At 37.2% G+C, this 17326-nt stretch overlaps 1 pseudogene; it reads right to left on the bottom strand.

Annotated features, from left to right (window-relative positions):
• Nucleotides 1-823: 823 nt before the first annotated feature.
• On the bottom strand, nucleotides 824-1852 carry LOC140509132 (homeobox protein otx5-like; annotated as a pseudogene).
• Nucleotides 1853-17326: the final 15474 nt, after the last annotated feature.

Genomic DNA, 17326 nt, shown 5'->3' with positions numbered 1-17326 from the left:
TACAGTTCCCATTGGAGGGTCAAGGTAAGGTGAGATTTCCTGATGAAAGCTGAGCCAACCCTTTGAAGTTTGTAGTGTGAGAGTTTGTGGGCTTTTTTGTAGGTTGGGAAGATTTCTTTGAAGGATTCCATCATGTTACCTAAAGACACTACAGGTTCTTTTTGTTTTTACTGAGCATCATTTCATGTAATTTTGCCATCTTAGAAGTGGAAGGGGGACCACAGACACCATCATGTTCAATCACCTAGTTTTATACATGAGGAAACCAGAGTCTTTGAGAGAGCAGGGACTTACTTTGCCCAAGGTCACACATGCTGTAAATGGTATAATCTGGATTCAGACATAGTGGTGCTGGCTCAAAAAACCAATATTCCTTCCACTGCAGCACTAAGGAGAGGCAAATTGCAAAAGTTCTATGAAAATCAAATCTTTTCATATTTAGGTGGGGGAGGGATTATTTGGTCTTGTAAGTCCTTTTGGGATTGGACTCCATTATTTTTGAATTTTCATTCTTCTGAAAATAACAGCATGATAGGATGTCCAAGATCACAATGATCAATGATTCAAAACTGAGATCCTTGTCTCCAGACAAAATCAGCAGGCCTTTTCCTTCCACTATGAATTGCTACTAATGACCTTGGGGATCATCTAGTTGCATTCCCCAAATTACATAGGAATTGGAGACCCAGAAAGGAGAATTGTTTAAGGTTACAAAGGTGATAAATGGACAACCAGGATTCTGAATCCAAATTGAGAGGTTTTCTTCCCACAGACTGCCTATCTCCTGGCTCAGAGGGAAGGAATGTTAGGTTCAGCAGGTTTGAGAAGGGAAGGACCTAGTTAGTTCTCCTTTCTCTCATCTATAACACCTGAATTTTCCATGGCCTCTGATCTTTGCAATCCAAGCATTCCGATGTATTGCTACAATTGAATTTCCAGGTGCTATTGGGGTCTTTGTAATCCAGGTAGTGCACAGGGCTAAAGCCCAGGCCTCCAGTCCGAAAACTCTGACCTGATGGGGAGGCTGGAGACTGGCCCAAGTGGAGTTCCATGCCAGTGGCAGGAATGGGGTTGAGGAAAGAATCATGTCCATCCAACTGGGACCCCATGGGTGAGAGGTAGATGCTGCAGTCTAGACCCCCCAAAACAAGGTAGAACTCCCATAAGGTGAAGAAGAGGCACTGAAAGCTTCTTGGGTTAGAGCACAGGTCAGAGTATAGGAAGAGGAGGCAGCATCAGAAACTCTGGGCCTTCATTGGGTGCATACAGGTGAGCCCCCAGCAGTCCCCATTGCTGCCAGTGGGTGTAGCAGTGGAGAGAGGGCAGGGCTCTAGATGGATACTAATGCTGAAGGAGGAGTGGCTGAGGGAGCTGGCACTGAGCTGTAGGGGCCTTATGGTTCTGGCCCAGGCTCTGCTCCACCTGGGGGTTGGGTGACACCGTTCTTGACTGATTGGGCCTTGGATGTTCCCCCACTTGCTGGTGCCTGCCGTTGCTGCTGGAGACACTCAACACAGAGGTTCTTAAACCATACCTAGATTCAGGATTCTGGTAGGTTGATTTTGCCTGCCATATTCTCTTGCCTGACGATATTAGGGTATCAGGTCTTGACAAAAAGACCTTCCAGGATGTCGAGTTGGGCCCAGGTGAATGTGGTTTGCTCTTGGTGTTGCTTCTTCAGCATGCCTGAGTAGCCAGCAGTAGTGTCATCCTGTAGAATCTCCAAGGCAGATGCTGCCAAGGCTAGTGCATTGACCAAGTAATGGCGTGGAGGTGACTTGAGGTAGGAGGACATCATGCTCCCAGGACCAGGGGCCCAGGGGTCCAGGCTCTGGTCTCCTTGATTTCTCATTCTTCTTCGGGAAAAGTCTATCTTCTTCCTTTCTCCCCTGCTTTTTTTTTTTAAACTTCAGCTAAAGTATGATAGATTCTACTCCAGTCTTTTACCTTTACTTTGAGTGTATCTCTCTGTTTCAAATGTATTTTTTATGAACAACATATTGTAGCATTCTTGTTTTTAATTCACTCTATCCACTTCCATTTTAAAAAAGCTTATCCTATTCATGTTCACAATAATGATTACTGTGTATTTCCCTCCATCCTATCAAACTCTTTCTTTTTTTCTCTCTCTCTCCTTTTACCCTATCCCTCCTTAACAGTATTTTGCTTCTGACCAACCCCTTCTTCCATTTACCCTCCCTTCTTTCAGCACGCTCCTTCTTATTTCCTTACCCTTGTTTTTCCCTATAAGGTAAGATAGATTTCTGTATCCAACTGAGTGTGCCTCTTATTCCCTCTTGAGCCAGTTCCTATGAGAGTAAATTTAAACCAGTGCTGGGAGACCTGTGGCCTCAAGGTCTCATGAGGGCTTTCACAGAAGAAGTTTGGATTCAGTCAAAAGGCATACTCGAGGACCTAGAGGGCCACATGTGGCCTCAAGACCACAAGTTTCCCACCCCTAGTTTAAATGATGCTCACCTCCTCCCTTTACCTCCACTGTAATAGGTCTTTTGTGCCTCTTCATGTAATATAATTTACCCCATTCTGCCTCTCCCTTCTCTCTTCTCCCAGTATAATCCTTTTTTTCAACCCTTAATTTTTTTTTTTATATTATCCCATCAAAGTCAATGTATACTCACACCCTCTGTCTATATAAACTCCTTCTAACTGCCTTAATAGAAATAAAGTTCTTAAAAGTTACAAGTATCATCTTCCTGAGCAGGGATATAAACAGTTTAACCTTATGAATAACATTGTTCTTTTTTTCATTTTTGATTGCCATTTCCTGTTTCTCTGCAGTCATTCATTTGAAAATCACATTTTCTATTCAACTCTGGTCTTTTCACTGGGAATATTTGAAAGTTCTCTTTTTCAATGTCCATTTTTCCCCCTGAAAGATTATACTCATATTTTTCCTGGGTAGTTGATTCTTGGCAGTAATCCAAACTCCTTTACTTTCTGGAATATTGTAAGCCCTCTGATCCTTTCGTGTAGAAGCTGCTAAATCGTATGTAATCCTGTGCAATCAATATTTGAGTTGTTTCTTTCTGGCTGATTGCAGTATTTTCTCCTTGGCCAGAGAGTTCTGGAATTTGACTATAATATTCTTGGGAGTTTTGATTTTGAAAACTCTTTTGGGACATGATTGGTGAATTCTTCAATTATTATTGTACTCTCTGGTTCTAGGACATGGCGGTTTTCCTTGATAATTTCTTTCTTTCTTTTTAATATTTTGTTTTTCTTCTCACTTAATAGCATTTTATTTTTTCAATTACATGTAAAAATAGTTTTCAACAATCACTTTTACAAGATTTTGAATTCCATTTTTTTTCTTCCTCCCCATCTCTCCTCAAAATGACAAGCAGTTTGATATAGATTATAGATGAACAATCATATTAAACCTATTTCCACCTTAGTCATGTTGTGAAAGAAGAATCAGAACAAAAGGGAAAAACCATGAAGAACAAAATACAAAACAAAAAATTAAAAATAGTATGTTTTGATCTGCATTTAGATTCCATAGTTATTTCTCTGGATGTGGATAACATTTTCCATCACGAGTCTTTTGTAATTGTCCTAGATTATTGTATTGCTGAGAAGAGCCAAGTCTATGAAAGCTGATCATCACATAATATTGTTGTTATGGTGTACAATGTTTTCCTGATTCTGCCCACTTCACTTAGCATCTGTTCAAGTAAATCTTTCCAGGTTTTTCTGGAATGTACCTCCTCGTCATTTCTTATACCATAATAGTATTCCATTATATTCACATGCCAAAATTTGTTCAGACATTACCCAATTGATGGGCATCCCCTCAATTTTCAATATTTTGCCACCACAAAAAGAGCTGCTATAAATATTTTTGTACATTTGGGTCCTTTTCCCTTTTAAATGATCTCTTTAAGATACAGACCTAATAATGCTGTGTGTTTGTCCTTTGTTCCCAAAGAAGACCATGCCATCAGAGAAATGATGACAGGACTTGCACTTGGCTTTGTTTTGAGTGAGGAACGGCTGTGCAGGTCACCAGCCTCACTTCTCCTCCAGAGGCATCTGAATCCAGTGACCAGATATTCATCAGGATGACTGGAGATGACCCAGGATGAGGCAGTTGGGGTTAAGTGACTTGCCCAAGGTCACACAGCCAGTGAGTGCCAAGTGCCTGAGGTGAAATTTGAACTCAGGTTCTCCTGACTCCTGCACTGGTGCTGTAACCACTGTGCCAACTAGCTGCCCCCCTAGTAATGCTATTGTTGGATCAGAGGGTATGTAGTTTGATTGCATGCAATTGATTGTTGTTGTCTCATTGCTGTTGTCTCATTATTGTGGTTCTCTTTGAAGAAATTACTGTTTGTTTCTATGATTTGCTGTTTGACCCACTTATTTTTTAGGATTAGATTATTTAGTTTCCAATTTATTTTTCATCTATTCATAGTCCTTTATTGCACATAATTTTTATTGCATCATGATATGAAAAGGATGGATTGAATATTTCTGCCTTTTTGCCTTTGTTTATGAGGTTTTTGTACTCTAATACGTGGTCAATTTTTATGTAGGTACCATGTAGCACTGAGAAAAAGATATATCACTTTCTATCCCCTTTCAATTTTATCTAGATGACTACCATACTAACTTTTCTAAAATTCTGTTCACATCCTTAACTTCTTTCTTATTTATTTTGTAGTTAGATTTATCTAGTTCTGAACAGGAGAATTTGAGGTCCCTCACTAGTAATGTTTTGCTTTTTCTTCCTGTAAGAAACAACTTCTCTCCTAAGAATGTGGATGCTATGCTACTTGGTGCATATATGCTTAGTATTGATAATACTTCATTGTTTATGGTGCCTTTTAGCAAGATGTAGTTTCCTTCCTTATCTCTTTAAATTAGGTCTATTATTTGCTTTTGCTTTGTCTGAGATCAGGATTGCTTCCCTCTGTTTTCTTTTTTTGTTTGTTTTTATTCAGCTGAAGCATAATATAATCTGTCCCAGGCCCTTTCCTTTATTCCGTGTTTGACTCTGCTTCAAATATGTTTTTTGTAAACAAAATATTGTAGGATTCCGGTTTTTGATCTACTTTGCTATCCATTTCTGTTTTATAGGAGAGTTCATCCCATTCACATTCACAGTTGTGATTGTCTCCATTCTATTTTTCTTCCTGTTTGTCCTCTCTCTCCTTTCACCTTTTCCCTCCTCAACAGCGTTTTGCTTCTATTCATTGCCTCTGAAAGTCTGCCTTCTCTTCTGTCAGTCTCTCTTCACCTCTCCTCCACCACCCCTTTGCTTAATCTCCTGTCCTTCTAATTTACTGTTGGGTTAAGATAGAGTTCTGTATTCAACTGACTATCTATATTCTTCCCTCTTTGAGCCAATTCTGATGAGACTAAGGTTCAAGTGATGCCCATTGCTCACCCTTCCATCTTTCCTTCATCTGTAAAAGGTTTTTCAAGCCTCTTCATGTGAAATAATTTACTCCATTCCACATCTCCCTTCTTTCTGAATCCAATGTACTCCTTCTTCTCATCCCTTAATTTTTTATGTCATTCCCTCAAATTCACATTATACTCTTTCTCTCTCTTTATGTATATTCTTTCTAACTGTACTATTAGTGGTACAATTTTTAAGAAATACAAGTATGCTCTTCCCATATAGGTTTATAAATAGTTCAGCTCCACTGAGTCACCTATGCTTTCTCTTGCTTTTTCCCTTTTTAGTCTTCTCTTGGGACTAGATATTGAAATCTTTTTTTCCCTTTCCTGCTTTTCCTTATGAAATCTTTAAATCTTTTCATTTCATTGAATTACTATTTTTCCCTTGAAGTATCATGCTTAATTTCATCAAGTACGTGATTCTTGGTGGTAGTCCTAGCCCCTTTGCCTTCCAAAATATCATGTTCCATGACCTCTGATATTTTAATGTTGTAGCTGCTAAGTCATGTATAATTCTGATTATAGCCCCTTCATATTTAAACTGTTTTTTTTCTGGCCACTTGCAGTATTTTTCCATCCACATGATAGTCCTCTAGTTTGGCTATAATATTCCTTGGAGTTTTTATTTTGAGATCTCTTTGGGTAGATGATCAGTACCTTCTTACAATGACTATTTTGCCTTCTTAAAATCTTAAACTCAGTGCACTCTGTAGATTGGACAATAATAGGTCCCTGCTCAAACTCCACTTAATGGCTGTTTTCTGGACCCTCTTTATTATCAAGAGAAATCAAAGAGAAATCAAGTGATTATCAATAGTAACTTTTTCACTTTCCCTCCTAGCTTGACTTAGTTATTTTTTTTCTTTTTCTCATTAAAGGGGCCATTCCCTGACTATTTCTTAAAGAGGCCTATTCACTGAATGAGTGTTATCTCGCTCTGTTCTTGTTGTTGTGTTTGAAGAGGACCATGACATCATGATGATGACATTGATGACATGATTTGCATTTGACTTTGATTTGAGTGAGGGAGGGCTGTGTAACATGACCAACCTCACTTTCTTCTCACCTCACTCTAAGTGAGTACCTGAAAAGACCTTAGCCTAAAAAGGCCAAGGTCTCCCATTGTATCGTCGGCCAATTCCAGTCGTCCTGATGAATATCTGGTCACTGGATTCAGATGGCTCTGGAGGAGAAAGTGACACTGGTGACCTGCACAGCTCTCCCTTACTCAAAACTAAGTCAAGTGCAAGTCATGTCATCATTTCTCTGATGGCATGGCCTTCTTCGGTAATGAAGGAAGAACACAACCAACAACACACAACAATTTTGCCCTCTGGTTCCAGGATATCAGCACAGTTTTCCTTGATAATGTCTTTAAAGATGCTGTCCAGATCCTCCATTGGATTATAGCTTTCAGGTTGTCCTATGATTCTGATCTTGTCTCTCTTCGATCTATTTTCCAGGTTAATTATGATATTTTATCTCTTCCATTTTTTCATTCTATTGCATTTGTTTGATTCTTAGTGTCTCATAGTCATTAGCTTCTACTCGCCTAATTCTAATTTTTAAGTTGTTTTCCTCAGTTAGCTTTCATACCCCCTTTTCCATTTGTCCAATTATACTTTTAAGCAGTTGTTTTTTATTTCCAACCTGTTGACTTTTTTTATAAATATCTTGCATGCCCCTCATTTCTTTCCCCAATTTTTTTCTGCCTTTCTTATATGATTTTAAAGATACTTTTTGAACTCTTACATGAGTTCTTTCTGGGCATTAGACTACTTCTTATTTTATTTGGGGTTTTGCCCCTAGGTGTTTTGACATTGTTGTCCTTTTTTGAGTTTGTGTCTTGGGCTTCCCTGTCACTATAATAACTTTCTATGGTCAGATTCTTTTTTTTTTTTTTCCTCATCTTTTTTGGAGGGGAGTGGCTTTTTTTCTTTCTTTTTAATTTTAGCTCTGCCCTCAAGGAGGAAGGGGCACTGTCTCTGGCTTCTTTTTCCAGGAGCTGCAGGCCCAGCTGTTTATCTGGTGTTGCACTGATGTTTCCCTGGGGCCTTTGGGGGATCCTCTTGTCTGGTGCTGCACTGAGGGTGTGGGTGTGAGGTGGCTGGCACTGATGGAGGCTGTATATGGGTAGCTGTTGCTGCTGGAGGACATAGAGGTCTGCCAGCTTACCTGGTGCTGACCTAGGTTCTAGTGCTGGTGTCTGGCATGTGCTGAGTCTAGTGGGGTGTTTCCAGGGGAGCTACACTGAAGTACATGGCTATTTGACTTGTTGAGGTTGCTCATATGCCCAAGACTATGCTGAATCAAGTGATGGTTCTCGGAGCTGGAGTCTGCCTGTTCCCCTGGCTATGCTGAGGCATGTGAGGAATCTTGGTGTTGGTATTTGCCTCTTCCACTTCATTGGGGTTCAGTATCTCCAGCTATTTTGTTGATGTGGGGCTTGCTTCTGACTTGCTGTGCTGGACCACACTCTTCTTTTCCCAAGTGAGACAGACCTTTCCTACCAATCTTCCATGTTTCTTGGGCTCAAAGGTTGTTTCACCCCATCTATTTGTTGGTTCTCCTGTCCCAGCGTTTGTTTTAGTTTGTGGTTTTCTGGATGTGAAATTTACTGCTTATTCCACCATCTTGACTCCTGGAAGTCAATTGCTTTATTAGTTAATCCTGAAACGAAACAATGGATTCAGTGTCATTATGTAAGCACAAGATGAGAATCAGAAGAAATGAGGTCAAAGTTCATCTACACTGTGCTAGATAAATGCCCTTGTTGTATTACATCACTTTTCCACTCTAAATCTTAGTCTTTTCATCTGTAAAAGGAGGTATATAGGATGTTATATTTAGATGTAAGGTATAACAGAAACCGTCTAGTCCAGGGATTTTAACCTTTCCTTCCTTCCTTCCTTTGTCTTTCTTTCTCTCTTTCTTTCTCCCTTTCTTTTCCCCTTCTAGCAGTCTGTTGAAGCCTATAGGCTCCTCCTCAGAATAACATTTTAAGTGCATAAAATAAAATACATATAATAATAAATAAAATCAGAAGTTAATGAAAATGATGATACATCTTTCCCATCCAAAAAAATCTAACCAGAGATGTCTTGGGGCGGGGGCTGGGCTATATTGCAAGTTAACCCCTTATCCAATCCTATTTCCTCATTTTACAAATGGTGGAACTAAAGCCTAAAGATCTGATAAGTGAACATAACAGAATTAGAGCCCAGGTTCTCTGATACCTAAGCTCAATATACTTCCCACTATACCAAAATGCTTCTCAGGTCTATGGCTTTTTTCAACTTTAACATCCTATGATTTGGGGACCTTAATGATGACTACTACTACTTACTATTACTACTACTACTACTTACTATTACTACTACTCCTACTTAATATTACTACTGCTACTACCACACACACATACACACACACACACACACACACACACACACACACAAACGCACACACAAACTACCCCTTTAGTGGATGGGTTGGGAATCTTATTACTTCTAAGTCTTGTAGTCTATTGCTCTAGTTTAAAAAAAAAAATGAACTTGACGGAAAATACTTACTTTAGCTATGTGAAAAATGAACATATTTCTTGTGTACTGAAGTAATTGGGCAAAGTCAAACAGTTTAAAAGTTCACTTTGAATAAACATTTACAATGTTTGAAGCTTAGTTGAATCTTGGCCAAACCACCCAAATCTTTCAAGTCTGCAAAAGAAGTTTGGAACTCCTTGAAGAACAGCCTGTCTCCTGAGCTTTTTTTTTTTTTTTTTTTTGGCACTTTTCAGCCCTGATTCTTTGTGGGCCAGAAATACAGTAAAATATTCTTTTCTGTAGTGTCAGAGTCTTGACAATTTTTCATATTAAGTGCATTGGATCTAGAAAATACAAGTAATATGAAATGAAAAATAAGTTAATGCAAACCATCTTCTAACTCTATCAGTACCCAGCTCTCTTTAATTTCCCATTCTGTTTTTCTTAATATTAGAAACACTTGAAACAATCTATTCCCCTTCCCCCAGGGCTTTTCCTTCCCCTATCATCCCCCTACTCCTTATCCACTAACAAGCAGAACTTCAGGATGGACCCCATACGGTGCCATACTGGAGCTTAGTTGCTTCTGTTCCTACTTGTTTGAGGTTGGAGACATGCTTTCCCCTCTGTGAGCCTCAGTTTCCTCAGCTTTTAAAAAAGGAATTAGACTAACTGCTTTCTAAAGTCATTCCCTGACATCATCATTGTAGCTTGCTGCATTCCCCCTCCCCAAACCTCTTCTTCCCCAATTCTGAGTTCAGGTCTTTTCTTCATCAGCATCATTGGTTCTGCTACATTAGTACCACAGGGACAACAGAAGTGGTTATGACAGCTGCTGCTGAATTTTATTGGGAATGATCAAGTAACAGAGTTTTAAAGTACTTTTACAGAATGATTTGACTTCACCAAAATATCCCAATTAAATTAAGCAAAAGAATGAAGCAGTGACAGCCTGCCTTATCTTCTGCTTGTTTCCAAGACTATTTTTGTACATAATTTAAGCTAGAATTGCAGGAATTAATGTACTATCTTTTCAGTTAGTTTTGGATGGTACCCTAGCTGCCAATACATTTGAAATTCATTTTGTCCCATATGATTGTTAGCATTCATATATTTCTTTAAAGTTTGCAAAACATTTTATGTGTATTACCTCACTGGATGCTGACAATACTGTGATGCAGGTGCTCTTATTGTTTCCATTTTACAGATGAGGAAACTGAGGCTGACAGAGGCTACGTGACCTGCCTGAGGTCACACAGCTTATATATGTCTGATGTCAGATTGGAACAAAGCATCTTCATGACTTCATGTCCGGCATCGTATCTATTGTATCACCTAGCTGTCAACCCAATCCTATTAAGAAATTAAGTACTTCTCTGAAACTAACCAAATCTAAGGTTTTCCTTTTTGCATGTGTGAGTAATAATGTTGATTAAAAAAAAAAAAGAACTGTGTATAAAAGCTATTATGACCTAGTAGACAGAGAGCTGACCCGGAAGTCATAGAGCTTTTCTTGTCACTGAGTCAGGGAAATCTGTGTTCAGGTCAATCCTCTGACTCACAGTGACTTTGTGACCACAGGTAAATCATTTAAAAGTTTTTTACCTTAGGTGCCCATGTTAAAGTGATTGGAAGACATGACCCCTAAAATGATAGGAGAAATGGAAATGTAAGGAGTTTTCCCATTAGGAGTTCTTCATTGAATGAAATCATGGGTTTGGACAAGAGCCTCCTGAAGGATATCTAATGAAATTCTAATCACAGAGAAAGGGGCAGAAGTGATACTTTTTGTGTCTGTCTCTGTGTCTGTCTATATGGCTTTCTATCTACCTATTCATTTATATCTGAATCTCTATCCATATATATGATATGGGAAGCTGCATGCTTATACCCACTGACTTGACCAGTTACACAAAAGACCATGACAAGTATTGAATAAACAACAAATTTATTTATTAAAGTGAAACAGTAAACAGAAATTGACATTCAACAGATTAGAACATACTAGAAAATATCTGAATATATTTATATAAAAATACATATGCATATACATAAATATATATGTATATATATATACACATATATACATATAGACAGAGAGAGACAGAAAACAGTAGACTAGACCTATGATTTCATCAATGTAGCATGCTCCCCCAAAAGGAAGCTTCCTGTACAAAGCACATTTCTGACTGCTCTGCAATTCATTGTCACAGAGATTGACTGGGGAACATGGAAACATTAAAGGCTTTGCCCAAGATGACATAGCCAGTATATAACAGAAGCTAAATTTGAACCCATCTTCCTGATTCTGAGATCAGCTCTTGATTACCATGCCATCCTGCCTCTTGACCATTAGCAATATTAATTAAAAGTTTCCCTCATTGTTAAATAATTCTACATTCACAAGTCATCAGTCTTGATGTTTGTAAGAAATTTTCTGTTCTACTATTGGTACGTCCATAACTGGGCAGCTAGGTGGCACAGTGGTTAGAGTTCTGGGCCTAGAGTCAGGAAGACCTGAGTTCAAATCCAATCTTAGACACTTACTAGCTATGTGACTGTGGGCAAGTCACTTAATCCTTTGAGCCAGAGAAGCAAATAGCAAACCATTTCTTTGTCTTTGCCAAGAAAACCCCAAATAGGGTTATGAAGAGTCAGATATGACTGAAATGACTGAAAATATGTCTAACTGCTGCTTTGTTATTTAACCTCTTTCTAATATTGCTGACTGATTGGTGGCCTTGGTAGAGTTGAGAGTGAAGCTGAGTGGTTTAAAAAAAAACAAATAATCTCATAAAGCAATTATGAAAAATTAATATATAATATATTTGTCATTCAGATGAAAATAAAATGGAAGTTTTCTACTTGTGCTATGCTGCCAGACATACAGATTATTTTATTCTTTCATTTTCTCTTTGGTTTTTTATATTAATTATATATAATTAATTTTTATATTAATTGTATTGTAATTATATTAAAATTAATTATATTAATTAATTTTATATTAATTAAAGCCCCATGGCTTTATTTTTCTAAACTCTTCATGGCATGATTAATACAAATTAATCCCAAGATAATCTGAACTCTTCAGACTTCAGGACAAAAAAAAAAACTTTCTCAAATTTTCTGCTTCTAAGCATCACAGTATGTTCCCTTAGCATTTAACATTAGGACTTTGTACGAAAGCATTTAGAAGATATGATCCTTTTGATGGTAGTACAACTTTATTATACCACCCTACTGATAGCTAAGTACAGTATATGTTCACTGAACTCTCAATTATTTAAAAAATAATTTATTTTCTGAGTTTAAAATACATGTGTCTATGCAAAATATATATGTTTATATGGACTGTCTTAATATATAATAAACTCATGACTCAAGGAAAATGTGTGTATATATCTATATCTATATTAGTATATAGAAATAAAATTATAGATCCATCCTGACTAAGGAAAGTCAGGAAGCCCAGAAAAATGTCTATACCACTGTCAGTATGTTAGGAGGAGCTCTTTTCTCCAGTCTCCAAGAAGAGTATTGGCTTGGAATTAATAATCACCTACACTCCCCATGCATCCCCTTGCCAAGCAATTGATTGTCTTGGGGAATGATTTTTTTAGGGGTAAAAAAACAGAAGTCACTTCTCTGATCATTTAAAAGACAAGAAAGCTGCATATTTATACCCGTGACTTGGCCTCTACTCGTCCAATGCCAGTTATATAAAAGACCATGAGAAGTGAAGAATAATCAGCACATTTATTTATTAAAGTAAAATAGTAAACAGACATTGAAGACATTCAACTGATTAGAATATACTGGTTGTTGTCCTTTGTCTTCAAAGAGGGCCAAAATGAAATCACCATTGTAAAGTGACTGTGGCTGATCAGACCAATACGAGCTCAGAATGCTCTACCACAGGTTGGACACAGATAGTCTGTGTGAATATTTGGGGTGATTATCCCAAATCTGTGCATCCTGCATTTAATTTGTGCTGTCTTAATTCTGCTTTGCTCAGAGCACAGCACCTTTTCTTATGTGGGCATGCCATGCTGAGCGGTCCTGTGCCATTGTCTCCATGCTGCACAGTCAAATCCAAAGTTCTTGAGAGTGTCCTTGTATTGCTTCTTCTGACCAACATGTGATCACCTGCCCCATGCAAGTTCTCCATAAAATAGTCTTTTTGGCAAGTGTACATTTTGCATTTGAACAACATGGCCAGTTCATCAAAGTTGCACTCTCTGAAGCATAGTTGAATACTTGGCAGTTCAGCCTGAGCAAGTACTTCGGTGTCTGGTACCTTATCATGCCAGGTGATCCTCAGAATCTTCCTAACACAGTTCAGATGGAAACGATTCAGTTTCCTGGCACTAGAAAATATTTAAAAGCGTATAAGCTTTTCTCTGAGAGTAATAGGAGATCTCAGCTCAAACCAAGAGAAGGAACCTGATCTCTTACATTGTTGATGTTCAGTTGTATCCAATTCTCCATGATCCCATCTGCTTTCTTTGTAGTTATTCTTTATGTCCCATTTTTCTGAGATAACTGCTCTTTTTTACCTTTTCCTGCCCAATTTTTTTTTAGAATCACCTCATCATACACAACTCAGCCCCAACCTTTCTTTAAAACTACCACGGTAATAACAGTTTTAAGAATACTATTACAACGACTACTAACTAATAATTACTAATATTAATAGCACTAAGTTATTTAATCTGAATCTGTACCTTATAATAAGTCTTTAATGATATCTTTATAGTTCTTCTGGATCTTTTATATTGAATTTTCCATTGAATTCTGGAATTTTTGTTACAAATACTTGAAAGTGTTTCAGTTCATCAAATACCCATTTTGTCCCCATTCATTCCCTGTGCTGGATAAGTTATTCTTGGATGCAACCCCAGCTCCTTTGCTCTTCAAAATATGTTGTTCCAAGACCTATCATCTTTTAGTGTAGAAGCTGCTAGGACTTCTGAAATCCTGATTGTTTTTCCATTGTATTTAAGTTTTTTTTTTTCCTTGTCACTTACCATATTTCCTCTTTAATCTGGAAATTTTGAAATTTGGCTGTGACATTTCTATAAGTTTTCTTCCTAGGATATCTTTCAGGTGGCAAAAGGCATATTCTTTCTGTTTCTGCTTTATCTTCTTGTTCTAGAACTCCATTTCCTTAATACTTTCTTGCAATATTGTATCCAGATTCTTTTTTTGATCAAAACTGTCAGATAGTCTGACAATTCTTATATCATCTCTCCTTGATCTGTTTTCCAGATCAGTTGTTTATATATTGAGATGTTTCAGATTCTCTTCTATTTTTTCTAGTTTAATTATACCTTGGTGGCTTATAATGTCATTCAATTTCATTTATCCAAATCTAGTTTTCAAGGAGATATTTTCTTTCTTAAGATTTTGTATTTCTTTTTCTAATTGGTTAACTTTCTATTCATAATTTTCTTGAAAAGTTTTTTTTTCTAATTTTTCCTTGTTCTCTTTTACTTGATTTTTTAATTCCTTTTTAAGTTCTTCCAAGATTTCTTTTTGTGCTTGTGATCAATTGACCTTACTCTTGAAGGAAGAGTAGCTTTTATTACTTCATTATCCTCCTCTGAATATGAACTTGGATCTCTTACACCAAAATAACTATCAGTGGTTGGATTCTTTTTCCTTTCCTTACTCATTTTTATTTTTAATTTGTACTATTTTATTTTTATCAGCTTAGTATTATTATAATCAAGTTTGAATCCCAAATTGTGGGCCTCAGGTCCTCCTTATGGTTGTTTTCTGAATTCTGTCTGGGGGCTCAATGTCAGGGACTCTTCTCTTCCTCCTCTAAGCCCCAGTCATGCAGTCCCCCCAATTTTCTTGCACCATATAATACTGTACTCATCAGGCTTATGTTCATTCCTCCTTGGCTACAGTCACAGCTGGGGATCATGTCTGGTCAGCACTGCTAAGCCTGACTTCTGGAAACACCAGGGGTCCTTCAATCTCACTTTACACCTATCATATTGGCTAAAATGATAGAAGGGGAAAGAGACAAGTGTTGGAGGGCATGTAGAAAAACTAGGATACTAATTCATTGTTGGTAGAATTGTGAACTGATCCAGCCCTTTTGGAAGGCAATCTGAAATTATGTCCAAAGAGTTATTAAACTACCTATACTTTTTGACCCAGCAATATCACTAATTGGTCTATCTCTGCAGATAATTAGGGAAAAAGCAAAAGAAACTATATGTTCTAAAATGTTTACAGAAGCTCTCTTTATGGTGACAAAAAATTGGAAATTTCAGAGATGCCCATCAGAAGTTGTGATATATGATTGTGATGGAATACTACTGTACTATAGGAAATGATGAACTCAATGATTTTAAAACAACATGGAAAGACTTGCATAAAATAATGAAGAGCAAAATAAGCAGAATCAAGATGATATTATGTACAGTAACTGCGATATTGTTTTAAGAATGGGTTTGAACAAATAAATTATTTTGACTATTATAAATAATCAAATTAACTACAAATGACATGAAGAAAGATACTATCTTCATCTGGAGAAAGAATTGATAAACAGAAGTATGTATAGAATAGTTTTATATATATGTACACATACACACACACACACACAAACACACACACACATACACTGCCACATCTATTTATTTCTAATGGTAGCCATCTCTGGGGTGTGGGAAAGGAAGAAAAGAATAAATTTACATGATGATTTTGTTGTATGTTTGAAAGGAATAGCAAGTTGTACATACTGGATTTGCAGTTTCATGTACAATCATCTTTTTATTGTACTATGTTATAAAAATGCTTATTTTATTATTCCATAAATTAAAAATTAAAATTAAAAAAATTGACCAGTAGAAAAGACTGATATGATAAAAAGGAAATGGAACAGAAGTGATATTTGTATTAAGAAATACAGATGGGATTAAGGATACAAGAATTGGTGTATTGTCAAGGCAATATTCTTAGCACTGATGGTGACTATGAATATGCTTGCATAGTTCTCAAACACAAAGTATAACTAACTCTCCAAACAGAAGACAGAAGAAAAACATTTATTCAGATGCCAGAAAGCCAAATCCCAAAACCAGAAAGCCAAATCCATCACAGTAGTCAAGAAGTCAATACACATTGAGGACTAAGGCATTCCCAAACCTCTCTCTCCCTGATCCCTTCCCATAAACAAACACTCAGGAGCCTAAGCTGTGCCTGTCTGCTTCTGTCCTTCCCAGTTCTCACTAGTCTGACCAACTTCCTCCCAGCTCTGTTCCACCCTTCCTGTTCTACCTGTTCAGCAAGCTCCTCCCATCACATGTACTTAAGCTTCCATGTGATTTAAGCAGATCACATGGGCCTATTAATCAATGGGAAAGATTTTCCCATTTAAATTACCATTATAATGTGTCAAGAGAGAAAATAATAGTGGGAAAAATGCAAAAATTGTATTAGAACAGGTGGTTGGCACTTGGAACATATTTGATGTGAATTGGAATAGATAACATGAGATCATAAATCTAGAGTTGAAAGGATCCTCTGAACCTGGCTTCTCCAACCTCATCCTTTTACAAAGGACAAAGTTTAAAAAAACTATGCCGACTCCCCCAGCCCAGGTCAATGACTTGCCTAAAGTCACATGAGTAGTAAACATCACTGATGGGATTTGAACCCAGATGCTTTTATTTCAGAATCACTGCTCTTTCAACTGGGCTCAGTTCAGTTTATTTTTTTGTAAAATGACTTTAATCTGACAGATATTTAGGACTTTTTCTCTGTGCTCACATTGCCTGTTTTATACCAAAGTGCAGAGGATTAAAATCTAGATGAGTTTTCTCTTACTCTGAAAACTTAATGCAGGAGATTTATAGTGTTGAGTTGCCCCATTGATATATACTGCTATCAGCTTTAGTCTTCCCAATCATAAATTGATGTTCAAGGATACTCACAAAGAATAAGTCATTTGTATGGAGGAAAATATAGCACTTGATAAAGAGGAGGACAAATACTTTGCTCTTCTGTCAAATAAATGTCCTAAAAAGGTGGAGGTCCATTTTTTTTTTTTTTGGTTCAAGAATTGTCTACAATACACCACATGAAAACATAAATCACCTTTCTTGTTTCTCCTTAAACACTGCACCAGCAACTAAGTAAAACAGATGTCCTAGATTCTTGGGTCAGGCTGTTTTTTCATGTGTTTGCACTTATTTTCATGTGTTAGTCAAAATAACCCTGACTCTTTCTTATTAACGCATTGTAAAAATACTGGAATAAACTAATGTTAAAATAAAACTATAAGATTATAGATTTAGAGCCAGAAGTGACCTTAGAGGTCATTCAGTCATACTGTCTCATTT

Source organism: Notamacropus eugenii, chromosome 5 (assembly GCF_028372415.1).
Source record: "Notamacropus eugenii isolate mMacEug1 chromosome 5, mMacEug1.pri_v2, whole genome shotgun sequence".
NCBI classification, from domain to species: Eukaryota; Metazoa; Chordata; class Mammalia; order Diprotodontia; family Macropodidae; genus Notamacropus; species Notamacropus eugenii.
This window is presented reverse-complemented; position numbering and strand designations above follow the sequence as displayed.